Raw genomic sequence first — 21593 nt, 5'->3', positions numbered from 1 at the left:
ATATCCGATCTTCGCAATACCCGCAAAGATGACAAAGACAGCTTGTGGTGCCCACAGCAATATGAAAGTGCCCGTGATACTAAAGAGTAAAACAATGGATTTCCTGCGGTTCTCCATCTCGGGTCCTTGTCATTCTCTCCGTTGCTGCGGCCCCGGAGACCCCTGCGGACTCTGCTGGCCGCTACAATCCGCCTGACCGTCAGCACATTGAGCAGAAGAATCAGAAAGAACGGGAGACAAGGGGTGAGAACGCGGTGTGTGACATCATATGCGATCCATGCAGACGATGTATAGAAGGTGGGTTTAATGTAGCACTCCCAGGGAAGATTATCAAATTCGTAGCCAGTCTCCAACGTAAAACACCTGGGGATATTCTCCAAACAGCCCAGCACAATCACTGCCCCGATAACTGCAGCCGCCGTTCTCTCGGTACAATATTTCATTTTCAGCTTCTCACAACAAATGGCCACAAACCGATCGAAGGTGAAGGCTACCGTCAGCCAGACAGAGACCGCGGTGGTTGCAAAGACCAGGAATTCGACAGTCGTGCACACGGAGTAATGTTCAGAAAAGAATAGGGAAGTAAATTGGAATAGTCTGACGTAGAAAGGGATCAGTGATGCCGACCAGGAGATCAGACGCTGCCATGGCCACCAGGTAGCGTGTGATGCATTTGGAGAGACCGCATTTACCTCGACAGAGTATCACTATCGCCAACAGGTTCACTGTGAAGGGGAGAAGAAATATTACTGACACAAGACCTGCACAAATGTATCTGAGCAACATTGTCTGATTGGAAGGTTTCAAACTTGGATGCGTTGACCAAATGACCCGAAAATGCTCAGAGACTGCAGCGTTTGGGTCACGGTGCGCACGCAACCCATCAAAACGCCAATGTATATTAGGTTCACAGCTTTTAATTCCGTCCACATTCTCATCAACTGCCCTCCAGATTGCAGCATCCATCCACACTCAGGCCCGTATTGTAGTGGGAGAACCATTAATAGGCAGGTCAACTGCACGTGGGAGGAAAGACGAGCGCAGCCAGGAATAGCGCGGAGTCGGAGGACGACCGATGAAACATTGCACATGTGGAGATTGAACCTGCATCTCCGGAACTGTTGCGACATCGGCAGTACTGACTGTGGAGCGGTGGCGAGGATGTAGAGAGAGTGGCGCAGTCCAGGATAAACAACGGGCATGACGTACACACTGCGGCAGTTACAGAAGGAAAATGGATATCTGACGAAATTAAACAAGTTAATTATTGAAACAGAAATAAAATGTTTGTTTAACGTCGGCAGCGCCGGAGTAGTTCACGGAATGTCTCACAGCATGAGCACGTACATGAAAATCAAAGACAAAACAAATTACCGAAAACAGCGACAGTCGCTATGGTAGGGTAATATATATCTTCAATTCGATAGATCAGTGGATATCCCATAGCTGTGAGACACAATTAACTCCTGTGGCTCCGTCAGTCCGTCATCGCCGCAGCTCTGTGGCCCTGCCTTCTGGTGCGCACCGAGATATACCAGAGCGATAGGTCTCCAGCGACAAGAACTCATACCTGCTGATCATCATTAGTGACGCTCAAGAAACAAACACCTTGCGTCACTGCCATTGACTGCACCATGGGAGATGACAAGCAAATAACTTGAGGATCGAGTAAAAAAACAAAGCGGGTCGCTGAAAAGGAGTCTGAATAATGGTCACTATCCGAAACGTCATATCACATCATATATATAATAATAATAATAATAATAATAATACATTTTATTTATATAGCGCTTTTCATATACTCAAAGACGCTTTACAGAGATTTTGAGAACATAGGGAAATTAATAAATAGATAAATAAGTAAATAAATAAATGAACAGAGAAAGGAGACAGTAGGTGAGGTGACCTTCAGTGGTTGAAGGCAGTACTGAACAGGTGAGACTTCAGCGATGTTTTGAATGTGGTGAGTGTGGGGGAGTCTCTAACGGTTTGGGGTAGTGAGTTCCATAGGGTGGGAGCAGCGATGGAGAAAGCCCTGTCCCCCCAGGATCTGAGTTTAGTCCGGATGTGGGGGGATAGGAGATTGGCAGCGGCAGAGCGGAGGGTGCAGGTGGGAGTGTGCCTGTGGAGGAGGTCAGTCAGGTAGGATGGGGCCAGGTTATGGAGGGCTTTGTAGGTTATGAGGAGGATTTTGTACTGGATTCTCTGGGGGATGGGGAGCCAGTGGAGTTTATAAAGGACGGGGGTGATATGGTCACGGATCGAGGTGTGTGTGAGTAGACGGGCAGCGGAGTTTTGAATGTATTGAAGTTTATTGATGATTTTTGAGGGTGCGCCATAGAGGAGGCTGTTGCAGTAGTCCAGACGGGAGGAGATGAAGGCGTGGATGAGGGTTTCTGCAGCTGTGGAGGAGAGGGATGGACGGAGACGGGCAATGTTTTTGAGGTGGAAGAAGGCTGTCTTTGTGATGTGTTTGATGTGTTTGTCGAAGGAGAGGGTTTGATCAAGGATGATTCCAAGATTCCGGATGTGAGGTGAGGTGGATACTGGGAGACCATCAATGTTGAGGATGAAGTTTTGGGTGGATTTGGTGAGCATTTTTGGACCAATGATAATGATTTCAGATTTGTTGCAATTGAGTTTGAGGAAGTTTGATTGAAGCAAAGATTTTATTTCAGTAATGCGGTTTGTCAGTGTAGAGTGTGTGGTGGAAACAGGCCTTTTCGGCCCTCCAAGTCCGTGCCGCCCAGCGATCCCCATACATTAACACTATCCTACACTAGGGACAATTTTTACATTTAACCAGCCAATTAACCTACATACCTGTACGTCTTTGGAGTGTGGGAGGAAACCGAAGATCTCGGAGAAAACCCACGCAGGTCACGGGGAGAACGTACAAACTCCTTACAGTGCAGCGCCCGTAGTCAGGATCGAACCTGAGTCTCCGGCGCTGCATTCGCTGTAAAGCAGCAACTCTACCGCTGTCTTCTCCACACGTTCTCCAAAAATGCTGCCTGACCCTCTGTTACACCAGCACTTTATGTATGTTTCACTGAAAGTAAGAATTCATGCTTTCCAATGAATTGATGGTCCATGACACTAGGTTATTTCATTTAATGTTGGTGTGATTTCGATGAGTATCACCATTGATCCCATCTACCACTCCAGCTATCGTATTTTATTTCCAAAAATAAATCATCATTCACGCCACGGTGTCCCTGATATTGCAAGACAGATACTGAAATATTCGTTTGAATTTCCATTCGACATTTCTTCCTCACATTTTTGACCACGAATAGTAGTGGTGATATAATGCTGCTTTCCCGCATTGATAACCGCATCTGCTCCAACAGTCCCCGGTCCAGGCGTGCTTCTCACACACTCCCTTCCTTCCATTAATCCCAGTTCCACTGAATATCGACCCTGATAAAATATTACTTTCGAAGATAATAACAAGCATCTGCAATTACTGGTTTATGCCAAAGATAAACACAAAACACTGGAGTAGCTAAGCGGGGCAATGTATATTTTATAATATTTTATATAATGGCAGTTTCTATACCGTCTCAAAGTCCAACTTCGATAGCCATTACTGCTCGGGATGGAGTGGAGGTATGGCTGATGCAAACACCGCACTCTGAGATAACAAAAACAAATACTCCAAACGCTGTTTCTTGACTAATTGGTCTTTATTAACGTAGCACACATCAAAAGAGTAATTCATAACTTTTCGTTCTTATCAACTGTTTCTTCTGGAAACAATACAGTCGAGATTGTGTAGTCGTGTGTTCGTGGTTGTGGTAGTGTGGTCGTATGGTTAAAAACTGTATTCTCTCCATCCTCCGAGACTGAACTGACACCCAATCTCTCTGGCTACGGTAGCCTCCTCAGATGTAGGCACTCCTCATTACGTATCAAATCACACCCACAAACATGCAACAACAAAAAAACAGAAACTAGAAATATTAAACAAAGCCATAATATAATGATAGTAACCAATTTAAGCGTAATTGGCTCCTACACATCGGCCCCTAATTGTTCTCCGTATACACCGAAGCAATTATCAATAGATATTAAACGGAACAATAAAAGCTTACGAAGTTGCGACAACATGTGACTTCTTCCTCAATGCCCGATCTGTTCATAAATATGGCGTCACAGCAATGTTGAAATATGAAAGTTCTTCGAGAGAATAATAGGATGCTTAGCCTCTTCAGGCATCGCTAGTTTATTCAGGCGACCAGCTAGTCTCAGAATTGCTTTATCCAGTATTGGATCAAGCCTATATAAATGACAACTTCTTTTAACATCATGCTCACCAGATTGTAATGTTGATAGCGCTTCCTTGTATCCTTGTCTTTGACAGAAAGAGAAGGCTGCATTTTCTGCCTTAAAAAGATTATCATGACATGAGCATTGTCCCCGGTATGAGGCCTTAAAGACTTGCATCTCTTTGTCAACCTTTTCTTTCAGCTTGTCAGAATCTGTTTCAAGGCTGCTCATAGCAGCCCGAGTTTCCTTTCTCTTACGAGTCCGCTGCAAAAGTATTGTATTTACTTTAAGAAACCAAGCTACCACAGCATTTAACTTATTCCATGAGGAGAAATGGTAATATATCACATGTAATGGTGGTGCTGGCTCGAAGGGCCGAATGGCCTACTCCGTCACCTATTGTCTATGGTCTATTGTCTATTGTTTATTAAATAGTTTGTTCAATCCAATGGATCCTTGATAATGGCGTTCACTGAGATGTCTTGCTTGATCTCAGTATTGTTAGCAGAGATTTCAGTTTCTAGGTTAAACCTTGGCCATTCTCGCTCTGTTTTACAGAGAAACTCTGGCCCACTGATCCATCTCTTACTGCTCCAGAATCGGTTTGCTGTTAATCCTCTCGAGGTTTCATCTAGAGATTTTCCTTGGTATTAACATACTTCCACTGTGATACATTAGTAGCATCCCTTACAAAAGAGATCCTCTTTGCTACCAATGTTAGGAAGCGTTTGTTTTCATTGTTGATGTACTTAAGCACTGTCATGCTATCAGTCCAGAAGGTAGATTCCTCCAGCTTAAGCTGCTGTTCTGTTTGCAGTAATATGTAAATTCTGACAGCTAAGACTGCGGCTGCAAGCTCCATTCTGGTCATTTGCTTCATTGGTGCCACTCTGGCCTTTCCCATTAAGAATGCAGCATGTACTTCATTGTTATCAGTTTCCAGTCTTAGATATGAAACTGTACCGTAAGAATTTTCACTTGCGTCAGACAAATAATGCAGCTGTGCAAATTTGATTCGGCCAAAGTTTGTAGGCTTCATACACCGGTCCACCCTGAACTCCGAGATCTTGTCGAGATCTACTAACCACTCTGTCCATCGCTGAGAGAAGATTTGCATTGTACTCTCATCCCATTCAAATTTCTTCTCGGCAGACATCTTGTAAAAATGACTTGGCTGGTAGTGTAAATGGTGCAAGAAATCCCAACGCGTCGTAAAGAGAACCAAGCACGGACAGGATTCTCCGTCTTGTACATGGTCGTTCTTGAATCGAAATTATGAACTTGAATACATCTGTTTCAACGCACCAGTGCAATCGCAAAGCTCTCTCCATGGGCAGATTGTCTTTGTTCAAATCCAACTCCCGGGTCTCCTTGGATCTGTTATCTAGTGGAATGGTTTCCAATACAGCACGGCTGTTGCTGATCCATTTCGATAGCATGAATCCTCCCTTATTGCAGAGGGAAGTCAGATGTTTTACCATTTGGATTGCTTCCTGTTCCATCGACATGGATTTTAAACAATCGTCCACATAGAAATAGCTCTTTACGGTGTTTGTCACTTCTTCTGGAAAGTGAGCTTCATTGTCCTCGGCGCTTTTCCTCAATGCGAAGTTTGTATAACTTGGTGATGACACTACTCCTGTATTCAACGAGATCTTGTGGTGCATCACCATCCGGCCACCATAGGAATCGCAAGGAGTTAACATGCTTTTCCGATATCTTGACCTGATGAAACATTGCCTTGATATCCGCCATCAAAGCCACCGGCGCTCATCTGAATCCGAAAAGAACTCCGATGATTGAGTTCGTTCGGTCTGGATCCTGCAGCAGGTGACAATTAAGTGATTTACCCTTGAAAACCGTAGCACAGTCGAAGAGCACTCTTAAAGTTCCTTTATTTGAATGATACCCCCAATGTGTGGGATGTACCAAAGCTCTCCATCACATCGATTCAGCTGGTCTTCTAGTACCATTTCAGCATAACCATTATTAATCATCTCCGTGAGGAAAGGTGTATATTCTTCATGAAATTTTGTATTCTTGCCAAACGCGTTTCAGATCCTAAAGGCGTTGTTCTGCAATGCAGCGGTTAATCGGCAGACTAACACTTTCTTGTTTGAAAGGTAAGTCTAGGCAATGGTGCCCTTCTATCATCTTTACTGAGTGATTATTAATTTCCAAAAAGTTCCCAACATCCCCTCCATCCACTTGAACCACCCTCCTCCTCCTAACCCCGCCTCCATCTCCCCCTCCCCCCATTCTCCTCCCACCCCCCCCCTCCTCCATCCCCACCCACCACCGCCTTACCTACTCGGCCCCCTCCTCCCCCCCCAACCCCCTCCTCCTCCTCCCCCACACCTCCGCCTCCCCCACCCCTTCTCACCTACTCGATCCCCGTACTCCTCCTCACCCCACCCCCCCTCACCGCTCCATCCCCCTCCTCCTCCCCCCATACCCGCTCCTCTTCCCCATACCCCCCTCACCCACTCCATCCCCACCCCCTCCACCCCCCCCTTCCTCACCCTCCCCTCTCCCTCCACTCCTCCCTCCTTCTCCTTCCCCCTTCCTCCTCCCCATCCTCCCCACCTGACGCTCTCGTCACCCCCGCCCCTCACCTCGCCCCCTACCCCCATTGGAAAGAGGAGAGGAAAGGGGAGAGGGAAGGGGAGAGTTAAGGGGGAGGAAGGCATTGAGCACGGCCGTCCCGTCAGCCGGCAGGGTTCCCTCCCCTCTTGGAGCGGAAGAAGCGTCTACACCTCCCGGCGGTCAGGAATGTCAGGCGCGAAGCACGGCGGGACAGCCGGCGGTGCTCCCGGGGGTGGGGAAAGCGTGCATTAGTTAAAGGTCCGGGGGAGGGGAACGCATTAGTTAAAGATCCGGGGGAGGGGAGCGCATTATTTAAAGGCCCGGGGGGGCGCATTAGTTAAAGGTCCGGGGGGGAGCGCATTAGTGAAAGGTTCGAGGGGGGGGAGAGCATTAGTTAAATGTCCAGGGGGGGAGCGCATTAGTTTCGGTCCGGGGGGGGGGGAGTGCATCAGTTAAAGGTGCAGGGGGGGTGCGCATTAGTTAAAGTTCCGGGAGGGGGGAGCGCATTAGTTAAAGGTCCGGGTGAGGGGGAGCGCATTAGTTAAAGGTCCGTTGGGGGGCGGGAGCGCATTCGTTTTCCGTCCGGGGGGGAGCGCATTAGTTAAAGGTCCGGGGGGAGCGCATTCGTTTTCGGTCCAGGGGGGGGAGCACATTAGTTAAAGGTCCAGAGGGGGGAGCGCATTTGTTAAAGGTCCGGGGGGGGGCAGCGCATTAGTTAAAGATCCGGGGGGAGCGCATTTGTTAAAGGCCCAGGGGGGGGGAGCGCATTAGTTAAAGGTCCGAGGGGGGCGGGGGAGCGCATTAGTTAAAGGTCCGGGGGGGAGCGTATTAAAGTTCCGGGGGGAGGGCGCATTAGATAAAGGTCCGGGGGGAGGGGTGCGCATTAGTTAAAGGTCCGTGGGGGGAAGCGCATCGGTTAGAGGTCTGGGGGGGGGGGGGGGGGAGTGCATTAGTTAAAGATCCGTGGGAGGAGCGCATCAGCTAAAGTTCTGGGGGTTGGGGGGCCGCATTAGTTAAAGGTCTCGGGGGGAGCGCATTAGTTAAAGGTCCGGGGGGGCATTAGTTAGTCCGTGGGGGGAGCGCATTAGTTAAAGGTCCGGGGGGGAGCGCATTTCTTAAAGGTACGGGGGGGGCGCATTAGTTAAAGGTTTAAAGGTCGGTGGGGGGGGGGGGCGCATTAGTTAGCATGCTAGTATGACTTGTCCATAGTTACCTGGTTTCTCTTTGCAGCCAGTTTAGATGGTTGTCAATAATTATCGCAGGGAGGTTTTTTTCAGCTGAGGAATCGGGCAGCTGATGGGGCTTATTTCAGAGAAGTGGGAAGTGTTTATTTTGGGAAGTCAATTCAGGTCCTGACCTTCATCATATCATATCATATCATATACATACAGCCGGAAACAGGCCTTTTCGGCCCTCCAAGTCCGTGCCGCCCAGTGATCCCCGTACATTAACACTATCCTACACCCACTAGGGACAATGTTTACATTTACCCAGCCAATTAACCTGAGTTCACTGGGGAGTTTGGTCGAGCAGATGGATTAAACTTTCACAGATCTGTGTAAGAGGCATCACAGGTAAATAGGTGGTGCAGAGGATTTAAGGCATCGACCCTCATCAGTCAGGGAAATAAATATAGACGTTGGAAGTCTATGTTCGGCTGGTCAAGAAATTTCTGTCTCTGATCTCAAAACTGCATCTTTCCGTTTCAACGTGTCTCAGTTAGCGCCGTGAAAGGGGGTATGCACTCTACAATTACTTGACAAATGCGCACAGCAATTAAGTCGAAGATAGACACAAAATGCTGGAGTACCTCAGCCGGCGGGCAGCATCTCTAAAAAAAGTTATAGGTGACGTTTCGGTTCGAGATCCTTCTTACTTGTCAGTCTGAAGCAGGGTGTCGACCTGAAACCATCCGGACCCATATCCGGACCCATCACTGACCACATTGATAATGTCACGGCTTGTCCAGACCCACCACTGACCACACTGATAATGGCACGGCTTATCAAGACCCATCACTGACCACACTGATAATGTGTCAAATTATGTGTCGTAAAAATGTGTCAAATAAACCTTTGCTCAGTCCGCCTTCACCAACCTGATCTCCCTGTGGCTGAGCACTTCAACTCCCCCTCCCATTTCGAGTCTGACCTTTCTGTCATGGGCCTCATCCAGTGCCATTGTGAGGCCCACTGGAAATTGGAGGAACAGCACCTCATATTTCGCTTGGGCAGCTTGCAGCCCAATGGTATGAACATTGACTTCTCCAACATTAGATAGTTCCTGTGTCTCTCTATTTCCCCCCTCTTTCCCCTCCCCTTCCCAGTTCTCCCACTGTCTTCCTGTCTCCACCTATATCCTTTCTTTGTCCCGCCCCCTGACATCAGTCCGAAGAAGGGTCTCGACCCGAAACGTCACCCATTCCCTCTCTCCTAGATGCTGCCTGACCTGCTGTTACTCCAGCATTTTGTGATACCTTCGATTTTATACCAGCATCAGCAGTTATTGGCCCACACTGATAATGTCACTGCTTATCCAGACCCATTACTGACCACACTGATAATGTGATTGCTGTTACCGACGCACCACTGACCGCACTGATAATGTCACTGTTTATCCATACCCATCACTGATCTCAATGATAACATTGAATAAATGTACTTCCTTTGAATACATGTACACCCTTACCCAGGATATCTCACTACCGGGAGGAGGTGGCTGATCTGGCACTCTGGTGTCAGGACAATAGCCTCCTCTTGAATGTCACTAAAACGAAGGAGCTGATTGTGGACTTCAGAAGGGCTAAACATCCAAGGACGTACACGCCACTGGAGATAAATGGGTCTACTGTGGATAGGGTGATCAGTTTTAAATACTTGGGAGTCCGCATCACAGAGGATCTGACATGGGCAACGCACATTGCCGCACTGGTGGGGAAGGCAAAGCAGCGCCTTTACCACCTTAGACAACTGAGGAAATTCAGAGTGTCTCTGAGGATCCTTCATTGCCTCTAATCTGGGGCTGTAGACAGCATCCTGTCCGGCATCATCACAGTCTGGTTTGGGAACAGCTCTGCCCAGGACAGGATGGCCCTGCAGAGAGTAGTGCGTTCGGCAGAACGCACCATGGGAACTACACTCGTCCCCCTGCAGGACCTATAGATCAGGAGGTGCAGATTCAGAGCAAGCAAGATCATGAGGGACCCCTGCCATCCCAGTAACGGAGTGTTCCGGATGCTACGATCAGGCAAACGCCTCCGCTGTCACGCTGTGAAAACGGAGAGGATGAGACGGAGTTTCTTCCCACAGTGCATCAGGACTGTCAACTTTTATAACTCCAGAGACTAAATTTTTGTCTACACGATAGTAACTTATTAACTTTATTTATATGCTGTAACTGTAATTCTTTTTTGTGCGCAATCCACAGGCATTGCCACTTTCATTTCACTGCACATCGTGTATGTGTATGTGACAAATAAACTTGAATTGACTTGACTTGAATTGTTGCCCGGAAACAGGTTTCGGAGCTGTCGGGGGAGTTTGAGCAAGCCAGGACTACGGGACTGCTTCAGACTACTTTTGGACTAGGCAGTTGCAGCATGGGACCCATACACAATTAAAAACATTTCTTCGATCGAACGTGTCCAAAGGCAGGCAGCTCGTTTTGTTACAAATACCTGTGAGAGAGAAGCGAGTGTTACCGAACTTCGAAATTTATTGGGGTGGAACACTCTCCAAGACAGACGTAAAGCCCGCCGTTTGACCTGTTTTTACAAAATGTTAAATGGTCAGCTCGACATAGATTACCACATCTACACCAAACCCAAACCCATCAGGAGTAGATGATGGCATTCGATTCAATTTGAGATCCCAGCTATCAAGACAGATATGTATAGCAATTCATGCTCCCCTCGCACAATTAAAGCATGGAATAGTCTTCACACTACTATAGTTACTCAACCTGACGCAACTACACTTCAGGCAGCTCTTCTCCAAGAAGCCCTTCTTGCTTAAGTCCATACTCTGCCACCTCCAGTTTAAATTCCATTTGGAATATTTCGGAGGACCAATAACCAAGACCAAGACCAAGATTAGCTCAAACATCTGCCTGTCAACTGCTTAAGTAAAGTGTTTTTTTCAGTTTCTACGTGTACCAGATGTACACAGCATGAAGGGAAACATGTCCTCATGCATTTCATGATAAATAGGCAAAGACATGGTCGGTGTGCGTGGCAGCGCTCTCTGAATTGCCTTGTGTACAGGCCACAAGGATGAGTTGGTCATTTGCCTCCAGACAAACCTTGTTGTCTGATTAACATCAACCTGTCGACTGGTCTGATACCATTCACCACAAAATAAACTGCAGATTGAGCAGAGCTTCACCTTGTCTTAGAAAACATAGAAAAGTGTTGTAGGAGTAGCCCATTCATGATTGATCATCCAGAATCAGTACCCTGTTCCTAGCTTCTCCCCATATCCCATATCGTTTGACACCGTTAACCCCAAGACCCCCATATCCCTTGAATACATCCAGTGAAAGCAATGCCTTCTGTGGCAGAGAATTCCACATATTCACAACTCTCTGGGTGAAAACGTTTTTCCTCATCACAGTCTTAAATGGCCTACCCTTTATTCTTAAACTGTGAGTCCTGGTTCTGGACTCACCCAAAATGGTCATTTCCCCCCTACATCTCGCCTGTCCAATCCCTTAAGAATTTTACATGTTTCTATACGATCCACTCTCATCCTTCTAAATTCCAGTAAATTTAAGCCCAGTCGATTCATTCTTTATCATCAGTCCGCCATCCCGGGGATTAACCTGGTGAACCTGGTTACGCTGCACTCCCGCAATAGCAAGACTGGCCTTCCTCAAATTTGAATACTAAAACTGCTCGCAATACTCCGGGTGTGACCTCCTTGCTCCTGTACTCAAATCCTGTCGCTATGAAGGCCAACATGCCATGAGCTTTCTTCGCTGCCTGCTGTACCTGTATGCTTACTTTCAGTGAGTGACATGCAAGGACGCCTTGGTCTCGTTGCACCTCCCGTTCTTCCTAATCAGACACCATTCAGATAATAATCAGCCTTCGTGTTCACCGACTGGAACTAATATTTCCCAGTGGGCGCAGGGCACAGCAGAGTATATCAACTGCCTCTTTCTTAGATTTGAAGCAAGCAATTTAAATTTAATTTGGAGCATTATGTGTTATTCGTTCAATTGTTAATGTTCAAACATTAGCAAATTTGCGGATGACACAAAGCTGGGTGGCAGTGTGAACCGTGAGGATGATGCTATGAGGATGCGGGGTGATTTGGACAGGTTGTGTGAGTGGGCAGATGCATGTCAGATGCAGTTTAATGTGGGTAAATGTGAGGTTATCTATCCACTTTGGTGGAAAGAACAGGAAAGCAGATTATTATCTGAATGGTGTCAAGTTAGGAAATGGGGAAGTACAAAGAGATCTGGGTATCCTTGTGACGATTCCGGTTCTTTATGTCAATCTAGTTCAATAATAATTGATCCAAACACTTGCTCTTCAATTCAAACCTTTAATGCAGCGCTGCGATGATTCCTCCAATTCTGCTCCTACAGCGCTCACGGTCTCCGAAACAGGCTGGGACAAACATACTCATACATACCAAGACAATGTTTATATAGTTTCCAAATAATAGAATGGTGGGGGCACAATTGAGGGGCATTGTTCAATTGAGAGACATTGTTCCAACATGTTAATCCAATCACAACTAGCCCCGTAGGCATTTCCCAGTCCCCAGTTACGACCAGTCCCGTACATCCTATTGTTGTATCTGCTGGAACATTATGTGATTAGGATGTTAATCACTTCTCAACCGTCCATGGTTTCACAACTTCTAGCTACCGAACAGAGATATATCACACAATAGCAAAGAAAGCAGTGATAGTTGTTTCTAATTAACCTTTACCCAGACGGCTATCTTTTTAGACCTTGACTTAATCAGACTTACTTCGTATTTTACCTTAATTGCTCATTCCCCCCTTTTGTCATTTATGACAACTATCAGGGCGAAAACCCAGCAGAGACTTATCATAGGCGGGTCATATAGTCATCCGAGTTTATACCTGATCTCGCGGTGCTTTATAAGCCCCTTGAGCCTGGCCCAAGCGGTGTTCAGCGTCGAGAGGCTGGCTTGTTGATCCCGCCTCTGGTTCCTACTCCTCTGCTGGATCTCATTCACTAGCCCTTACGGTACCCAGTGATTAAGATCTCCATAGCTCTGACTTATACCCAGTTGATGAAGTCTGTTGTATTCTTCCTCGAATAATCCCTTGGCAACCTGCTCTTTCACCATATCACTTGCTTTACCATCATTTTCAGTGTAATCGTCCTCTAACATCGGAAGATCTTCTCCAGTTTCTCCCATGCGTAGTAACAACATTTTATGAGTGTTTCCAATGCCTTTCGTGGCCTGCATACGCTTACTAATTATACATTTAACGATGGCAATCCCCGCGAATAAACATATCAAAATTACTCCAAGATAAATGGCAATGTTAATAAACCAATTGTACCATCCGCCCAATCACCAATCTCCCCAGTTCAAACCCTCAGTTATCCCATTCAGGAAGTCTGTATATCGTCTTCAATTCTCGTGAGGTTCGCGGTTCGGTCCATGATTCCCATAATGCATTTCCCTTTTACAATGGCACCTCCTTCCGTAGCCAGCAGATAATCCAATGCGTATCGGTTCTGCATTGAGAACAGCCGTAGGTGTGACAGGCCCTCCTTTATTTCATTTATAGCCTCCACTGTCTTATTCCCCAGAATGGTGAGTCCGCACACAAGATAACTTCAATTGTTGGATACCATGGCCCCTGCGGTCCCACCTATAGTTATGGTGCTCAATATTCCCCAACCAGTGGAGTGACCTCTAATATACAGATCGCAGCTGGTTCCATCCAGTCAGCGCAAAAGTCCTTAGAAATTCCTCATTTTGTTTTTATTTGGCCAACGGTGGAAAAGCTGAAGCTCCACCGTACTGGGCAGGGTATAGTTGTGGGGGCAAGGATTCCTATCGCTACTTTGTCAGGGGTCCCTTTTCCCATTACCAGGAAATTGGTCCCTATCCCATTACTCAGGAAATAATATCCGGGTTTGGTATAAACTACTCCCGGTGTTCCTCCGTCTGAGACTGAAGTTGGACCAGTGCTACTCCAGTTATCATTACAGGGGAACCGGGAGTTGCTATCCACCGACGTATCATCGGGTACATTTATGGTTCTGAGGAATCACCTCTTGTGCCAAAGCGTGGTACAATGGGGAAGGTATTGTTGTTAATCGCCAGGCGTGTCTTATTCCCCCAACCACAGAGTGTTTGCCACCCTCTCTCAAGGTCAACACATTGGCTCGTGTTATGGCAAGTGGTCACCCCGGTGCCAGGGTTTGGCTGCACCAGAATGTCTCCTTTGTCGTAACGTAGCTTACAGTGTTCTGGATGTTTACCACGGCACACCCATACCTGGTTCCATTCCAACAATTGGGGTATGCAGAGGTTGGTGCAGAGGTCTTTATACAGGTGACTGGGTAGCTCTGACTTTGGGGAAATTTAAAGGTAATGTACGTAACGGGAGGGGGTAAAGAGTATCCTTGGATAATGTAGCTGGGGTCCATAACTGGGATTGGAGTGAAAACATCTATTACCGAAGTGGAGGGATAACAAACAACAGATTCAGGAGAGTACAGTAAATTATCAGTCTGTAAAAACAACTTCTGTTCGGCGTTTGTGTCCGAGACCTCTCTTTTTCTTTTTGTTCGCACCGGGAGAGATTTTTGGCTGCAGGTGGGTGTCGCGTTGGAGGGCCTCATGGAAGCACAGTACAGTGTATTGAGTCCCGGGATCTTTTCTGTCCACACTAGTGTTCCGTCGGCAAGCAAAATCAAACTGACATTCCTGAAACCAACAAGGCAGACCCCACCTGTTGCGATCACCTCGCTCGACTTCCCTGGTGGTCTCTCGCAGGATTCCGTTGCAATAATTCTGCTTTGTGACGTTCCATGATCCGGAAGCTTCCGGCGTCCCATCATCACACATCACTACGTCTCTTTTGCAGAGATGGAAGATCCGTCCACTTTTCTCGGGGTAACACCATCGGATTTTTCCTGCCTGTGATACTGAGGCTAATATTGTCAGGAGGCCCAGCCCAATTGCTGCCGCCATTCTTATTCTGGATTACCTGTGATACACAACACTCGCACCAACTTAATATCGATCACAAAAATTAACCTACACAATAATCACTAAAATATCCAATTACAAATAATTGCATAGATTTAAAAGAGATTTAAAATTATAGCGATAGCTTTCAATCTCCCCTCTTTTGATTGGTTTCACCAATCATTTTACAGTGATGCAGGTGGATCCACGCATTGCGGCTCTCAACCTTGGCGGCTGTAGGAGTGGTAAGCAGGGCCTGGAACGGGCGTGGCTCCAGGTGCTTGCGAGTCCAGTTTTTAACCTTGATGTAGGACCCAGGCTTAATGATGGTAGACGGGGCGAGGGCCGGCGTGTACCCGTAAGCCACGCGGACCTGTGACTGAGAGGCTCGCACGGCTTTGGTTAAGGCAAGGACATACATGGTGATTTCGTCCGTCATTTGATGGAAATGGACTGTCTCAGGAGCGCGTTTATTCCAAGGGGCGGCTGCAGATAACTTCAGCCGGCGTGAGGCGGGCTTTACCGGAGGGTGTGCTGCGCATCTGAAAAAGAGCTACAGGATGCAGTTTAAGCCAGGTAGAGCCAGTTTGTGCTGTTAATTTAGCAAGCTTGTTTTTAAGAGTCTGGTTGGCGCGCTCGACTAAACCCGCAGCTTGAGGTCGATATGCACAATGCAACTGTAGGTGAATCCGTGACTGTTAAACAACTCTTTATTAATCGTTCCAACGAAGTGAGGCCCATTATCTGAGCTTAACCGGGCCGGAACACCAAAGCGGGGAATAACTTCTTTCAATTAAATTTTAACAACCGTGGAGGCCTTGTTATCAGCTTCAATCCATTTACTGAACACGTCCACAATTACAAGCACATACTTATGACACTGGCAGCGTTTCACCTCAATGAAGTCCATTTGCAGGGTCTCAAAGGGACCTGTCGGCAAAGGAGTCTTTCTGGGGTCGCAAGCGAGTCCCTTGCCCGGGTTGTGCTGCTGATAAATGAGGCATCTGCGACTGACACCCTGGGCCAAATCCTGAAGTCAATGATGCCACCAGGTTTCCAGAAGCATATCACTCACACCTTTGGCACCGCAGTGAGTTGTAAAGGTTACACATTCAATAACCCATCAGGCTAATTCGTCAGACATGCATGTCTGGCCCACAGGGGTAAGCCATAAGCGCGCGACAGGATCGTACACACATCCCTGATCCTGCCACAGCTGGCGGTCTACATCAGGGTCGTCCTCCTGCATTTTTTTAACTCTTCTTGGATGATTGGCATTAGTTTTTCTGAGGGAGACGGATCCCTATTAGAATTTTATGTCTACCTCATCATTTGTGGCACAACCGTTTGTCGATTCCTAATAGCGTACTTAGCTGCCTCGTCCGCGCGACGGTTACCTATCTCAATGGGACCTTGCCCGGCAGTATGGGCTTTTACTTTTAGCACTGAAATACGTTTGGATAATTAGAGAGCCCATAATAAGTGGGAAACTAAAGTCAAGTTTGGAAGAATAATAAGCAACGGGGCGATGTTGGTCACCATGTAGCTGATTCAAGACAGCTGTGGAACAATCATTCAGTACAGTGTAGTAGAGCTGAAAGGGGCGATCGTAGAGAGGTCGGCCCAAGGCGGGTGCCTGTAGTAGACGGGCCTTGAGCTGCTGGACAGCATCCAATGCTCCAGCCCACATACCTCTCTAAATCAATCTAAGAATTCTTCGGCCCCTTCTCCCTTTTTGGGTTTCATATCCAAGAGCTTGGTTTTGTCTATGGGTTTCCGGAGGACCTGGCCGACGGCTATCATTTTGTCTTTCACGTTCAGTGGTCTCATTGTGGGCATTTTTTAAGTCGTCGTGATTTTGGTGACCCACATGGGTCTTAAACCTCTTATGTTCCACGGTCGTCAAGGCTTGTTGGACCAACGCCCATAAATCCAGAGAGTCCGCCTGACGTACAGCTATCTTTGTCTTCAGGAAATCAATAAAGGATTAGGGACATTGTTAGAGACATTCATCAGAATGGCCAACATCTCGTTTGGTTTCCACGGTAGCCAGACTGGTATCATAGCGGGCTCGGGCACTCCTTGCGGTCACTCCTTGCATTGTCTGCCGGGACAAGGGCTGAGGCTCGGGGATTAAGAACCGTTCTAATGGGGAATTGATGCTTAGCTTTCTTACGTAAGTGCACTGTCCCTTTCTGACTCGCTCACATTATCCCAATTCTCGATATCCCGATCCTCCCCACTGCCTATATTGTCCGACGAAGAATCATTCTCGGACGGGGACTTTCGCGATCTTAACATTTTCGGAGGTTTCCTATGTTTAGTTCGTTCCTGATTGTCACTAGTGTCCTCCCTTTTGGTCCCGGGTCGGTCATATCCCTTCAGTTGGGTGGGCTTCGATTTACTCCTCGAACGCCTCGCAACAGGCGACGTGCAGCCCTCTGCGCCCGCTTTTTCTAAGTCTGGGTCCTGGGATACTTGGGGAGATCGATAGGGTGGTGGCAGGTTTGGGTCATTATCGGCGTTAAAAGAAGATGGAAGAGGCAGAGGCGCACTAGGAGTCGGTGCCCAACAATCCCATTCATCCCCCTCGTCTCCCTTTTTTCAACTGAAGGCCAACTATTGAACTGCGCAGTTCCTTCTTAACCCCGATTTCTTTTTGTCCCATGACTTATTCTTTCTCAGATTTCTCTCATGTCCACATTCCTTCTTCCAAATCGCCACGGGTTTGGGGACTCACCCAATGGTCATTTTAACCACAAATGTAACTGCATTTTCCTGCCAACTTGCTAACACACTCTTATCTTTTTCTTCCTGGCAGAATTGTCTCCATAATTGAATCATTTGTTTACTCTTACTTCATGTACCCTTTTTTCAAATTAATTCCTGGTCTTGCTTGACTAAGTCCACATTCCTTGGACCTCCTAGGGGCTTCTCGATTTTTTATTTAGCGCCCCGGATAATTGTCTAAAATTTTTGGTTTATCGATAATAGACAATAGACAATAGGTGCAGGAGTAGACCATTCTGCCCTTCGAGCCAGCGCAGCCATTCAATGTGATCATGGCTGATCATTCTCAATCAGTACCCCGTTCCTGCCTTCTCCCCACTCCGCTATTCTTAAGAGCTCTATCTAGCTCTCTCTTGAATGCATTCAGAGAATTGGCCTCTACTGCCTTCCGAGGCAGGGAATTCCACAGATTCGCAACTCTCTGACTAAAAACGTTTTTCTTCATCTCCGTTCTAAATGGCCCATCCCTTATTCTTAAACTGTGGCCCCTGGTTCTGGACTTCCCCAAAGTTTGGAACATGTTTCCTGCCTCTAACGTGTCCAACCCCTTAATAATCTTATACGTTTCGATAAGATCCACTCTCATCCTTCTAAATTCCAGTTTGTTCGGGATATTTCTTAGATACATTTTGTAACGGACTGCCCTACTCACTGGTAGAGTCTAATTGATTACCTATTTTGTTTCAATCGTCGACTTATAAGTTCAATATTTACATCGGTACCACACAAGTTAAGGATCAAAGAATGCACAGGGGCACGTGTTATCGACTGTCAATATTCACAGGATCCACGTCAATCAATTATACTTAACGTTCCAAACGATAAGTTAATATTTTATCACTGCCTTTTACCAATCGGCACGATCCACTTCAATCCAGACAATGTAACAACAAGGTTTGCTCGATTGACTTGATTCTGTCGGGATCCCGTACAATACAAGAACGAAGGGTCTTCTTTCCAAGAACGTGCGGAGAAGAGGAAAGCAAAGTGGTAGATAAATTGTAATCACTTTGCTGGCAAATTCTTCAGGTCCAATCCACAGCCTAGTACGACTCTTCGTTTCGTTTGTTGGTTTGTCGGTGATCCTTTAGTATCCCACTTCTGACACCAAATTACAATTCCGGTTCTTTATTTCAATCTAGTTCAATAATAATTGATCCAAACATTTATTATTCAATTCAAACCTTTAATACAGCGCTGCGACGATTCCTCCAAGTCTGCTCCTACAGACCCCACGGTCTCCGGAACAGGCTGGGACGATCATCCTCATACATACCAAAGGCAATGTTTATGTAGTTTCCAAATAACAGAATGGAGGACGCACAACTGACGGGCATGGCAACATGTTCATCCAGTCACAACTAGCCCGTAGGCACTACCCAGTCCACAGTTTTGACCAATCCCGTAGATCCTATTGTTGTATCTGCTGGAACATTCTGTGATTAGGATGTTAATCACTTCTCAACCGTCCATGGTTTTACAACCTCTAGCTAACGAGCAGAGATATATCATACAATAGCAAAGCAAGCAGTGATATTTGTTTCTAATTAACCTTTACCCAGATGGCTATCTTTTAGTCCTTGACTCAATCACCATTAATTGTTTTCTAATTAACCCTTACCCATACAGCTATCTTTTTAGTCCTTGACTTAATCAGAATTACTTCGTATTTTACCTTAATTCCTCACAGTGACTAATGAGTAGAGGATTAGGACTCTTTTAAAGAGCAACAGAAGATAACTAAAAAGGAAATACGGGGCTAAAAGATGAGGTACGAAGGTAAGCAAGCCAATAATATAAAGGAGGATAGTAAAAGCTTCTTCAGGTATGTGAAGAAGAAAAAAGTAGTTAAGGCAAATGTGGGTCCCTTGAAGACAGAAGCAGGGTAATTGTCTACTGTCTATTGAATACCATAGTGCGGGCTAGTACTGATAGAATGACGCACTGCGTTGTAGTACTGTGGAATGGCACACTATGGGTTACAACGGATGGAATATTAGGAATGTTACACTGTGGGATAGCCCACTGATGGAGTGACACACTCTGATTGTACCGATGGAGTGAAACGCTGTGGGGTGGTGTTGATGCAATGACACATTGTGGGCTAGTACTGATGGAGTGACGCGCTGTTGTGTACAACTTATGGAAGCCTACACTGTGAGTAATACTGATAGAGTGACAGAGTGAGGTAGGACTGATGGAATGATACAGTGTTGGGCAGCACGAACAGACTGACACACTGTGGGGCATTGCTGACAGATTTAATTTCGCGATGCGACTTGTAAACACGTCCTACTGCCCACTGAGTCAACGACGATCATTGATCCCACGTTCGCATTGGTTCCATGGTATTCCACGTTCATTACCCGGACGTGGTGTGAGCCTGTGCGCCCCCCTAGCGGACCGGCAGCGGAATAACAGGACTGTTGAACCATCGGCAACCCACAGCTGCGTTGGGGATCCCAAATTAAACCAAAATAGCAAGTCGCCATTCGCATGCACTTGAAGGGGAAGGAGATTTTGGAATGAGATGTAAAGTTTTAAGTTCTATCGTTTTTTTCTGACTTTGCAGCTTGTGACTACTCAGTTGTTAGTGTGTCCAGGATGGGAGAGGGACCGGGATTCTCCGGTGTATCTTTGTCTAATTTGATAAGTCGGACTGTGCACAGAGTTTCGTGTTGAGTATTTCGCTCACTGATGGTTTCCCTCCGTAATCTGTCCGCCCGAGTACATTGTGAAACGTGGCGTATCAGCAAGTGTTCTTTTAGTTTGATTTCGGTTGGTTTAGCGATACAACTTGGAAACAGGACCTTCGGCCATCGATACCATATCGGCAGTCGATCACCCCTTCACACGTTCCATGTTATCCCATGTCCGTATCGACTCCATACGCACCAGAGGCAATTGCGCATCCTGCTATTGACTAATGCCTTTCCCCCATTCACCCCAACGTGTTTCCCAAAGAGGAGGTAACAGGAGCACTCGGAGGAATTGAAGCTGTCACAGGGACAACGTGCATACTTACACAGCCAGTGGACGAGGGCAGGGTGGAACCCGGGTCTCTGGCATCGTGGAGCAGCAGCTCAACCAGCACCGCCAATGTGCCGCCCTTGTGTACCACGAGTCTGTCTCGGAGCTTGAACTGCTTTGTGTCGACCATTTCTTGGACTGTGCAATTCCCGTTCCGTTGTACCGTGTCTGTCTCATATTGCTACATACAATATGTTTCTAAGTAGGGAGCACAAATCGGATTCGATAACTGTCTCAACCACGCTGAGTGACCTCATCACTACCAACGGTGCTTAAATTTAGGCGATTCGATAGAATGCGGAGAGGTGAAATACTGTTCGTAGAATAAAAGGACAATTATTTTGGATAATTAAACAATATAGTAAAAGACCGAATTTAAATGAGGATAATCAGCGATACAAAATGAGGCAGAGGGTGGGAACTCGATGCAGGAGAGTGAGGGAGAGACAGCAGCCAACACTAATAACCATATCGACGAATGGCAGTCGGTCGTAGTGCTGGAACGTGGATTCAGGTGAACCATTCACATTTTGAACCATTTTACACCAGTATCCATATTGTCTCCTTCGGTGCCTAACATGTTCCTTGGTTCCAATATTCTGCCACTCTACCTCTACTGGAGAACATCAATTGCACTGTTGGCCTTCTCATAACTCCCACCACGATTTATCCATTCATCATCAAAACACAATAAACAATAGACAATAGGTGCAGGAGGAGGCC

This window comes from Rhinoraja longicauda, chromosome 39, assembly GCF_053455715.1.
Source record: "Rhinoraja longicauda isolate Sanriku21f chromosome 39, sRhiLon1.1, whole genome shotgun sequence".
Taxonomy (NCBI): domain Eukaryota; kingdom Metazoa; phylum Chordata; class Chondrichthyes; order Rajiformes; family Arhynchobatidae; genus Rhinoraja; species Rhinoraja longicauda.
Note: the sequence above shows the minus strand (reverse complement) of the source record.